Consider the following 12785-nt stretch of genomic DNA (forward strand, 5'->3'; position numbering starts at 1 on the left):
AAAGTTCCAATTTAGAGCCAGGGGAAAAAAGAATGCTTGTTGTGTTATGCATTTAAAGACAGGAAGATTTATTTTAAGATAGATTGTTGGTTAGCACAGAGAGGAAAGGGTGAGAATAGTAATGTGAGATCTAAAATTAATGTGAAAGAAAGGACAACAGAGATTTTGTTTTGTATTTTTGTACTGAGGCAAAACATGCCAAACTTTTTAAATTGTTTGTGCACACATCGTATTTTCATTTTGTCTTACTGAACTGCTTAGGAGCATTCAGAGCAACATTAAACTGCATCTTTTGTTTAACAACACTCACAGATTATTATCCCTATCCAGAACAGATCTCCAAAACAAGCAAGATGCTCAAGGAGAAGACAATGCATCATGAAAATGCAATCCAGCCAGTGAACAACTCCACAGGAAAAAATGGGATCATCTTTCTTTCAAGCTCTATGATCTCCCAATAACAACTGCTAATTCTAAAGTAAAATTCCTTGGACTGTAGCTCCAATAGGCTAAAACAGTTTAAGTTATAAAAAAACCAAACAAAACCAAAAAACCCAAAACCAACCAACCAACCAAAAAAAAACTCTGAAATGAAATACCTCTGTAAATATTCTCAGCATAAAGCTTGAAGGAAAGCTGTCCTGTGAGAAATATGCTACCTTGTAAAAACCTGCCCTTTTTTGTGAAAAAACAATGTAACAGAAAATTATAAAGCAGTCATAGAGTCCTTTTGTAATTAAAAAAATTAATTTTTTTATTCACTTTTTGCTAAAAGTCACAGTCACACCATAAGACAGTGTTTCTGCCAAGACAGATCATACCTTACATATGGGCTAGCACTCTAGTCATGTGGTGGCTGTGCTCTTAACCAAGGCTGGGCCATACCAGTATAAGTATTCATATTTCTGAGTGTTGATTTTGGCATATGCTAAATGGATATAACTTTGTGTGTGTGTGTGTGAGAAATCCAATTATTACACAGAAAAGGCATGAACAGCACTCATAAACTGGAGAACCCTTGCTTCCATGTGTCATAGGAAGAAACTGACAAACATTAATTACCAAGAATGAAAAATAATTACAGTTTTTTAGGCATAAATAATATGCTTCTGTCTGAATAACTGCAAGGGAAATAAGATCTGCTTGTCATATAGATCTGGCAATGAAGGAGCTGTGGACAGGGTGACTACCCTAAAGAACATTGCAACTTTGTGAATAGCAGAGGGAACTCTATGTACTACCCCATAAAGTCAAGCTCAGACAATCAGTCAAAATGCTTCATGCAAGAGCTGGTTAAAAAAAATACATAACTTATTTTGAATATTTTAAGAAGAATTTAAAAAATAAAACAAAGTAGAAGGGTGTAGCAGTTATTTTTCTTTTTCAGTATAATGCCTCCTTTCATGTTCTGAGCTATCCAGTTACTGAATTTTTAGTCTTGAATAGGGATTAAAGGATAAGAAACTAATCAACGCAACAATCTCATCCAAAGGCCGGTCTTGGATTTCATGTTCAGGACTATGCAGCATACTCAGAGAGAGAAATTCCTTCTCTGACCTGTTCCAACATCCTGTGTCATATCACCCAATTTCATCCATGACTGAGAAGACAGTCATGAGTGATTCACGATAGTCTGTAAGGTATATTTTAAGTTACAATGGTGACAAAAAAATATAATTTACTTTTCTTTAGGTGACTTGGTAACTTTCTAATAGTGAAATCAAATACTGGGTTATACATAGAATAACTAAGCCACTTAGGGAAATATAGTACAACCACCTGTGTGTTTAGTAGTTGTAAAATTCTTACATTTAGGATATGAAGAATTTTTAAAATTCAATTTATTATTGAATGTGTGTGCGCTTACATTTCCTTATTAGTTTTTGTCTTGTTTGATTTATAGTTTCAGATTCATAATCAATACCAAGTGCCCACCTGGAAAGCAAATCCCATCACTGTTCTCAGAATTTTTTGGAGGAAGAAAAATCTTTCTCACACAGATGTATTCTTTAGTTTTGTCCTGGTTTTGCTGACCTGAAATCAATAATCCATTTGGAAATGGAGCCAAAATTAAGATGTACTCACTAATAGCACACTCACTGGTGGCCCTCATGTGAAACACATTTTGTGGTGATTCCCTACAAACCAGGAGGGAGGAACAGGAACCCCTTACAGCTCTTACCCACCCAAGCAACCAATAGGGGCCTGTGAGGAAATACATCTTCTTTCATGTCAGTACATAGAAATGCCGTTCACAGGCTGCTGGGAAGGGTCCACACATAGGCTCTCTGTGCTCAGTTCCCGAGACCTGTGGGGATGGCTGCACCCCGCAGCTGCTCCCCACCATTTCAGTGGGAAAAGTGAAACAGATTTTACCAAAAAGCCCCTTTACTTAGTCAGACAGCTGGGAACTTGTTAGCAGAAGCAAGTCAAAGCATGTGAGTTGTTTCCAGGCAGCCTCATGCCATTTCCAGGCATAAGGAACTTTCCCAGATTACTGGACTAATATTGTGAAAAATGATAACCACAAAATAAAATTGACAGCTTTACCGTAACTGGGCTTTTCCGTATCTGCATTTTTATTTTAACTGTTAGGTCAAATACACTAAATAGATCTCTAAACACCCTCAAGTGATATAGGGCAGTAGTTTCCTCATTTTGCTGGGAGAGGGACATCTAGCCATTTGTAACATTTCATACAAGAGTGGTAGCACAGCCAGATATATGTCAGAAGTCTTCCTGCCTGTCTGCCAGTTTGAAACGAGCACTTGAAAATTTTACATTTGTTAATGACAACCAACACAGTGCCTTTGCATCCTTATCAGAGTTATTGTAGATAAAACTGTCCCACAGAAACAATATTGCTTCCTTATTAAACGTGAAAATTATGTGCTTGTCTACATTTCCTCTTTCTTGATATCCTCAAAATCTTGTCAGAAAGCCATAGTGATTTTTCTCAAATAAATACTTCAGGGCTAGGCAATGAAGTCTTCCCATCAGTGAGACCAACATGCACAATATTAGTGCAATACTCTGCAAAATATTTTAACAATCACAGTTTAAGAATCTGAAATAATCAAGCTTTTCATTATTGATGGCCCTAAGCAAAAACATTGTTCACTCATAGTCTGCTATCCCAAAAAAGCTGCTAATAAAACTGGTGCCTTAGGACATATCAGAGTTACCTGCAGCTGGGAAGCAACAAGGTCAATTTAACCTAGTACTGAAGCTGAGTTTTCAGCTGGGTTGGAATACAAGCAGATAAACCTTATAACTGATTAGGCCATTCGTCATATCTGTATGAAGTACCATGTAAGTTTGTCTTCCTAGAATACATGATATAGACACGTTCTTCCTGAGGTGTATTGTCCATCCTCTTACATCTTTTCTCAGACTTCTAATTCTTCCTAAGCTCTTCAAACTTCCTCCCTGCAAGTTTCTAAATTCCTCCAAGTAAATGCTACATATAGTAGATTATTCCTTTCTTATCACAATACAGAGATTATTTTATCCACACTTCCTTTGCTTCAGGCTGAAATTCCTGTGCCCCTCCTGCCAGCTGCAGCCTTTCAAACACAGGGCTGCTTGTGCATGCCTGCAACGAGGCAGGAGTAAGCTATAAACAAAGAGGATCATATTCAGACACATTCAACAAATAAACCAGATAAACAGAAGACAAAATTACACAGCCAAGTATTTGATGGGGCATAAATCTGTGCCCACACAATAAAACTTAAGGTTGAGTACCCTTTAAAAATGTATTTGGTATAAATCTGAAAGCTCAAAACCAGTAAGTGAATCCTTAATGTGTCATTAGAAATAAAGACTCTGAAACTTTCAGAAGTATATAGTGCTGTCAGGGGCATTCAACATCACCAACTCATTCCATTTAGAACTATATCTTCATAATGGCCTCCCTTTTGCCACCATCTGTGCTTGCACAAATATCTCGTGTAGGATTGTAAAGTACACTGTCATTTTGGTAAATTATAGGTGTCATTAATGCTAAGTACACCCAGGTAATACGTGTGTATAAATCCCAGAAATAGGTTTTCCCCTCTCATAGATTACAGAAGTACCATGTTCAAGTGCTTGAGCATATAGAATTAGAGACACCTATCATCTTTTAAAATGGAGTCTTAAAAGTGATGAAAACTGGTATAGAGTAAGTTTTAAAAGAAAGCTTAAGGTCACGTACTCTACAGTTTCTTCTACTGGTATAATTGACACTGTCTACATTAACAAATCCTGGTGTTAGTGTCTATGTCTGCTTTATTTATTTTGTAAATTATAAATTATAGATATCCATTTTTAACATATATTTTTAACTGTGTCTTAGGTAGACATGACCATATATGCAGACTCTTCTGCTACCAGAGTATGCAGGAATTGAATTCTCTCCATGCTCATATTAAAAAAGTAATGTACTTTCTGATTTGAATAACAAATTTCAATTATAGCCATATCTTGAACAAGACGTCATCTGTGTGTTTATACGAGCTGTTATTTCTCATGGTTCTGTTTCCTGTAATGATAGTTAATCTACCCAAGGACTATAAAAGTAGCTTTTTAGATGGATACCCACTAGTAATTGAAATAGCAACCATTTGGTTTAAAAATGAGAGTTTTAAGTTGATTATCTGTCACCTGCAGAATATGCACAGACAATTCAGTCATATCCATAACTCACTCCTTGAACAACTCTCATTTGTACTATGAAAGACTATTAGAACCGTATGACCTGCTTTTATTTAGTCGTTGACACAAAATACCTAATATCTGACAAAGTCAGTCATACTGCCTCAGAAAATTAGATCCTCCTTCCTTTTCTTTCTATGTGACTTCATTTCTGCATGGGAAAAAATATTATTCAGATCAATATTTGCTGAGTAGCATTTCTGTCTTGCTCATTTCTCATTATGAAGCTAAACTGCTTACACAATTTTCATTGTTGTTAAAAACACATTTCATTATCCTAATAATGCTAACTCGTGCACAGGAATAGATGGAAATAAGAGTATCTACCTAAGGAGTTCAATAGTTTTCAATAAGATTAGGTCCGCTGACTTTATGGATATCAAAGTAGACTACAAGATCCATTGAAGTAAGCACATGTCTTAAAGTCTGGTGTGTAGATGGGGAATGCAAAGCTCTGTGAGACAGGCAGACAACTACTACACGTGTCAGAAACCAAGTCACAGCCAATAAACTGGAACTCAGATGCCTGGAATTTCCTTTTCATACATTTAATTCTTGATGTAATAAAACCAGGGCCATTTTATGGATATATGATGAGATTGTCTTGCATAAATTTAAATATACATTAAACACTGCTGTGTGAGAGAACACAACTCTATCCTTACCAATCACTTTCATTTCTTCATTGCAATATTTATGTGTAGAGTTGCATATGTAACTTTTACTTCAAATTCTTACAGTATCTAGTATTTAGCTCAGAAAATCCTTTTGGACAATATCAGATTCAACTATTTTTCTAAAAAAAGTTATATTGTGTCTATTTTTATCTTGTTTATTATAATTTCATTCTTATTAGAAACCTCCTAGTTGATATATCTGTAAAATTATGTTGTAGAAATATTCACCATAAATTTCAGATTAACAAGGAATGATTAGTGTGGGGACTGGAATCTTGTGGCTTCCAACCACTGGTGTTGCAAATGTTCATTTACTCCAAAAAATACAAAAGTTTCTTTCACGTACAGAAAGCTATATTGTATCAAGAGCTGGTCTGATACATAAAATATTTAACTTACCTGTGAAAGAAGGTAATGGAGAGCTGCCATTCAAGTTGTGGACAAATATGTGTCTCACCAGCTGAAGGCAACTGCACTAATGGCACATCACCAAGGCCTGATATTTGACTTGAAACAAGATGCTTGACATTGACATCAGTTGCAGATAATAGGCGTTGCAACTACTGTGAAAGTAAGCTATTGTATATGCTTTCCTTTACCAGATGGGTGCAACCATTTTTCACTTTTCCTTTTAATTACTCACATTGTAATCCTTTCACCACGCTCTTGAGATGAGAGGATTCATATGGTATTTTCACAGTTTCCTCTTTTCAGTTATTAGATAGAAAGTTGTTTAGGTTACGATAGCACTCGAAAGTCAGCAAACGGCTGTCAAACCAGAGATAAAAATATGAGTTATAGATATAAAACCAGATATAAAAATATGGATGCTTTCCATGAGAGGGAGGCCCTCCAAGGTGGGGGCGGGGGGTCTGGAGCACTTGCCCTTGTGAAGAGAGGCTGAAGGACCACAGCTGGTTGAGCCTGGAGCAGGGGTGGCTTCGGGGACACCTAGCAGCAGCCACTGAGTGCCTGTAGGAGGTTGCTGTGAAGGCAGTCAGACTCTTCGCAGCAGTGCCAGAAAGCGAATGAGAGACAATGGATATAGATTGAAAAAAGAGACTTTCAGGCTGGGTATGAGGGAAAACTTCCTGAGCTTGAGGACAGTCCAGGAGTGGGACAGGCTTCCTGAGAGACTGTGTAGTCTCTATCCGTGGAGGTTTTCAAGACCTGACTAAACAAAGCCCTAAGCAACCAGGTCTGATCCCAGAGCTGGCTCTGTTGTGAGCAGGAGGCTGGAATAGAGACCACTTGAGCTCACTTCCAGCTGAAATTATGCCCTGAGTGTATGGACTGAAAAAGAAGTTTGGAGCTTGCAGAAATTACTGGAGGAAATTGCCTAACCTTGTTGACTCTGGAGGGCAGCATAAAAATCCCTCCTGAACCTGAATGTAACAAATCTATGAAACTCAAGGGCTGGATCTACATTAGCACTTTGGTTCAGAATATTGCAGTTTTAACTGAATCCCCCCTTAAAATACATTGGCCTGGTTCACAGATTTTAATTTATGCAAACTAGATTCCTTTTGGATGAAACTGAAAACTCCATGCCAGGCATGCACCAAATGCAATCTAGCAAGTAATGGGATCATAAGGGTCCTAATCAGAGGTCAGTGCTTCAGATGACTTCAAACTGCATGTGTGGTGAGAATATTTGAATCAGGGAACTAAACTAAATCTAGTTCAAAATAAACCCCCAGAGCAGTACACAGGACAGTGGCAGAGGCTTCAGCACCAGCTACTTTGATCTGCTGATCTGTCTCTCTTCCGTCAGACTGGTTGATGTAGATGTAGCCACTCCCAGAAAAGTTCAGCTGCCTGGCATTTGTACAGACAGAAATAACTGTATCAAAAGAAAGAGAAATGAAAGAAATACTAATCGCTTATGTGAAGGTCACAGCAAATCTCCAAATGATTCACCTAAGTTTAAAACTTAAGTTTTACAGAATTCTAAGATATTAATAAATCTGCAGGGTGGGAAAGGGGATTACAGTTCCCTATCTTTCCAAAACTGCAGCACCAGCTACTAAAAGTTTTGCTTTTATTTCTTGCGTCTTTTCTCTTTTGCATATTCTGAAATTCCTCTAATACAACTGACACTGAAAGCAAAGCAAAATAACATTTCTCAGTCCTCAATACAGCACAAAAATATGCAGACAGACAAAGCAGCAATTATGAATTCAATGCTACTCTGTTTAGTAGCATAATACCATTCATTTGAAGTTCTACAATAAAAAGCAGTGCATAAGCTACAATGTGGGCCGAGACTTTGCCCTTACCTTTTATTCATTTCATTTTACGTACACAGAGCGTATTTCAAATGAATACCAAAGCATATAAGCACAGTGTAACTTATAAACACATTACAGCATGTTAAAAATGTAAAATAGAAGAAAAGGGGCGTAGGGGTGGGGGGTTGTCCAAGTCGTTTCTTATGATAAATAAGTAGTCCTTGTAAAATTATCCAAAATTACACACCTATTATTATTTCAGTAGGTATAAAGGTGTCACAGTCAACCTCAAGACATTTTATATACCATATAAACACATTATATATGACATATGCTTCTCTAACATCCTGTCCAGAAACCACCAAAACATCAGCTATGGCTCTGGAGTAGCTTCTGTGAAAAGGATTGCTTGCATCTCCCTGATGAACATGAATCTGCATCAGAAAAGAAATCCTGCCCCAACTTTAATTTCAAGACATTTTCAATGATATCTTGAATGAGCAAATATGATGAACAATTTTCATGACCTTAAATTTTTCAGATAGCTGAGGTTTGACTTAGTGACAGAAAATGAATGCATCCTCACATCCATCCAGTGTCTCAAGCTAACAATGTGCACAGCCCATAGATAATGAAGCAAATTTTGGCAGTATTCATTCTAACAGTTATTAAAGCAGCATTTATAAAAACTGAATTTCCTTTATTTATCTCAAAGATAATAAGAGACTAACACACAACTCAGAAATGTACAGCAAGGTCATTGTTCCCAGAACTCTGTGAAATCTGCACTCAGTGCATCTTTTCTAATTGCTTTTTTCTAATAATTTTCGAAAAATGTAACTAAAATATCCCAAAACAATTCTTTTAAGCCAATTTAAAAATATGACTAATGCTTTTTTCCAATCCTCTGGGTAGATTAAAGCTGCACCTGATCAACGTAACCTCTGTTTCAGCAAAATGCTTAAGCTTGTGCATAGTCTTAAGTAAGTCCACACTTGAGTCAATGAATGACTTTGCATGCTTGAAATAAAATGAACTGATGGTGCTTTGTTAAATCCAGACCTTAGTGCTTTCCAGGCATTCAGTAGTGGTATGGCAGAGGAATAAGAGATATTATCATGTTTCTTGATGTAAACGTCAGAAGAGGGAAGATATGTGCAACCTAGAATGCAGAAGCACACACATTAAATCATCAATAAATTAATATCAACTTTACTGGTTTGTTATAGTAATAATAACAGCAATAATGGGAACTGTCTTTACAGACTTATATAGAAGATTATTTTTTTCTGTTCTGATGAATTAAAACTGCTTTTTATTTCTTTCATTTCCCCTTTCCTTCCACTGATCCTACCATAACGTTGGTGATGTAAATCACCATAGTGCTGTTGATGGGTGCCATTGCATATCTGTGGTTTAAAGACAGACATGAATTAATGTGAGTCATCCTTGCTTTAAGCAAGTAATTTAGATTCAGTTTGTTAAAAAATAAATTAGTACTCAAAAATTTTATGAACATGCTAAAATTTGCAACTGCTTCACTATCCATGCATATTTCCAAGACAGCATGAAGAGCTGTCAACAGTTCCTATGGGCTGACTGAAGCATGGTTACACCAGCATCAAGGACAGAGTGAACTTCACAGTCTTAAAGCCAAGTATATTCACCATTAATCTCAATGTGATTTTTTTTCTGTCAAAATTCTTTTCTGCCTCAGTTTAAACTGACTAAAATACTTTTCAAACCTGGAACAGACTGGGTGGTAATGTGCACTATACAATTAAGAAGATTTTGGTGGTATTTAAAGAAAAAAAATCTCTATTTGTTTCTTTAAAAGCATTTTGATAATGTTTTCATTAAGAAAAAAATAATTTTAAGTTAAAAGACTTCTTACCCAGTCAAATAAATTAATTTCATTTGACTTGAAAATTTGTTTTACCCTACTTGAAATCAAGTTTATTTCTTTAACCTAATCTATTTTTTCCTGATTTTTCAGTTTGATAAACAAACTGAAACTATCATTTGTTTGCATGACTGCAATGTCCTATAAACACTGGCTGTAATTATTTTCCATAACAGCTATCCTTCAAACATATGTCCTAGATATAAGAAGGTCAATAGCTCTGAGAAGTTAATCAGCATGGAATTTGCTAATTAATGTATAGATGAAGATGGTAACAATCATGTATATAAAGACCTCCAAAAATGTAACATATTATAAACTCAGAGACAATGGTAAATATATCTTGATAAAGTAATTCTTTAGTACTCTTACACTTTGCAGTCCTGCAATACTCTACACTCTAAGTACAGATAAACTCAAAAATCCCAAAATGCAGGCTGGTGTCCTACAGAACCAGAACAACTCGTTCACTCAGTAAACAGGAAGCAACAAAGACAGCTTGTGTAGCAAGTCTACAGTTTCATCCAGTTCTACAGTAAATAAACCAGTGACGTAATAGGCTCTTATTCACTTTCCACTTTTTTTGTTTAAATGTGGTTTTGTCCTGGTTTTAGCTGGGATGGAGTTAATTACCTTCTCAGGAGCCAGTGTGGTGCTGTGTTTTGGCTTTGGTGTGAGACTTTCCAGTTCCTCAGGCCTTGTTAGCGAAAAGGCTGGAGGGGCACAAGGAATGGGGAGGGGACACAGCTGGGCCAGCCGACCCGAACTAGCCAAGGGGCTATTCCATACCATGGGACGGCATGCCGGGTATATATACCTGGGGGGCTGGCCGGGGCGGGCGGGTGGTTGCTGGGGCACAGGCTGGGCATCGGCTGGTGGGTGGTGGGCAGTTGCACTGTGCACTGCATGTTCCTTTCTGCCTTTCCCTCTGGATGTCGTTTTCTTCCTTCCCCTTTTCATTACAACTGTTATTGTCATAGTTATTATTCTTTGATTTTTATTCTGTTTCAATTATTAAATTGTTCTTATCTCAACCCTCAAGTTTTACATTCCTTTCCAGCTCTCCTCCCCATCCCTTGCGGTGCGGGGGGAGTGAGCAAGTGGCTGTGTAGTGCTTAATTACCAGCTAAGGTTAAACCATGACAGTTTTTAATATCGGACATTGGAGAAACACCTGCCTTAGCCACCCTCTTGCCACCTGCAGTTCAGTGTTGATACTGATAGGAAATTATTGTGTACTGTTTATTACAAATAACTGTTATTATTTTCTTGCTCAGATCATAGTTGGAGCTCACAACACTGTAATAGTTTCTTTTCATTCACTCCTTTGTTTAGTGACTTAGTAAAATACTGATGCTTCCACCCCCCCCCCAGAAAATCAAACTAGACTGTATTCATACTTGCAATTCAACAGAAGCAAAGGAAAAGGAACAAAGTCATCTAAAGTTGAGTCTCACCAAGCTTCCTTCTTCCAATTACAGGGGATCAGGGCCCCAGGATTACTCCTTGAAGTGGTGTCTGGGATACACTACAATAAAAGGGACACTGCCAGGGAAGTTTGTGGTTCCTAATAGCCATCCAGCTGAAGTTTAATACTTCCAAAGAAATTCTGCCATCTGTGAAACTAACACATGTCCTCAGTCTAGGCATATTCCCTTTTGTTCCTGTTTATATTAGATTCCCAAAGAAACTTACCTAAACTGTTAGCATAAAATATGTGATTATAACAACAGTACTTAATACAAACGAGAATCACTGTCTACACAGACTGACTACTGAGAAGCAAAGCAGTTTGTCTTCCTTTTGTTTTTTTCTTGCACCTCTTTGTAACAGAATTCCATCTAACATCACAGTCTTATTAAAATGTATTCTTTTCTTTTCTTTTGTCATACTGAAATAGGAGTATTACATTTTTTACATAAATTACTATTATCCACAACATTCCCCATCTACTCAAAACAAAGAAAGCATTTCTATTGATGATTCAGTACAATGCAGAATGATTTTCTACATAATCTTTTATGCAGCATTAAAGATTTTTTTCATGTGATAACTTTTTATATAAGCTCAATATTTTGAATTCAACTGAGGAATCACTTTGCTATTTATTCAATAGTTTTCTATTTCCTTTAAGGAACAAAAGCTTTCTCCTATTTGCATGATTTAATACCAATAAATTCAACTGCTACTAAGGACAGTATAATCCACAAAGCCCAATGATGAAAACATTTATTTTGTGTCCTGAAGACAACCGCATACTGTCAAAAAAAATAGTAAATGTGTATGCCTCAATACCATTTTTACTATCAGTATAAAATCAGTATTTATTTTGTCATGTTGAAGTCAGTTTAAAACTTTCTAATTAGGTATACTATCACTACATCCAAATTAAATCTGGAATCTTTCCTGAAAAAAAGGATTTTAAAAATGAAACCTTTGTGCCCTATGCTGGAAAACACTGGCTTACCACAATTTTAGTATATTTCAGTGGGAATTAAGACTGTTTTCTCACTGCTTTGTTGTGAATGTAACACAAAACAAGTAAGGAAGAAGGGCATTGTCATGGTCCAAATAACACCAAGATACACACACATGCATTTTTTTACTCTTGGGCTTTCAAGATATTTGAGTTTTGCAAAAGTGCAATAATAGAAATTATACTAGATTTCTACAGCTTTTCTACAGCTTGATGATGACAGAAATAGTCGAAATGAAAACCTTGCTTTAACGTTTTAGTTTTACTATACTACCTGTCAGTGTCATTTTACATTTCTCTTATAAAGGGAAAGAGGGAAGTAAGAAGGAATGAAGTTGTTAAAATCTTAAATATTTCTTCAAGTTCAGTTTTGGATAACATGTTTTCCAAAGAAATATTTCCCACAAAATACACATTCACACACACGAAAAAGAAATAATTATGTGTTTTTTCATTCCATAGGTTCACCATGAAATTTGTGACTGTAGCCAGAAAGAGCACTGAACAGCTGTTAGTCTGCTGTTCAGAACACTTACTTGGACCTTAGAGCAGCTCTTCTGAAGGAAGTATTGCATTACCAGAATCACTGTCATTTTCTCAAAAGCTCACATTCAGTCCCAATTTTTGCCTTTAGCCCTTAGTTTACCTAGATAATTTTCACTTCCAAAAATATTCCAAGTGTGTTAATGCAATGTGTTATTATGCTGCTCATTCTTGAATGGGCACCCTGTCAACAATAGATCTTGCATCTCAGATTGTTTGAGTGAGGTCTGGGAAGGGGAGCTGAAGGCAGCAAGATC

Source organism: Falco rusticolus, chromosome 3 (genome assembly GCF_015220075.1).
Source record: "Falco rusticolus isolate bFalRus1 chromosome 3, bFalRus1.pri, whole genome shotgun sequence".
NCBI classification, from domain to species: Eukaryota; Metazoa; Chordata; class Aves; order Falconiformes; family Falconidae; genus Falco; species Falco rusticolus.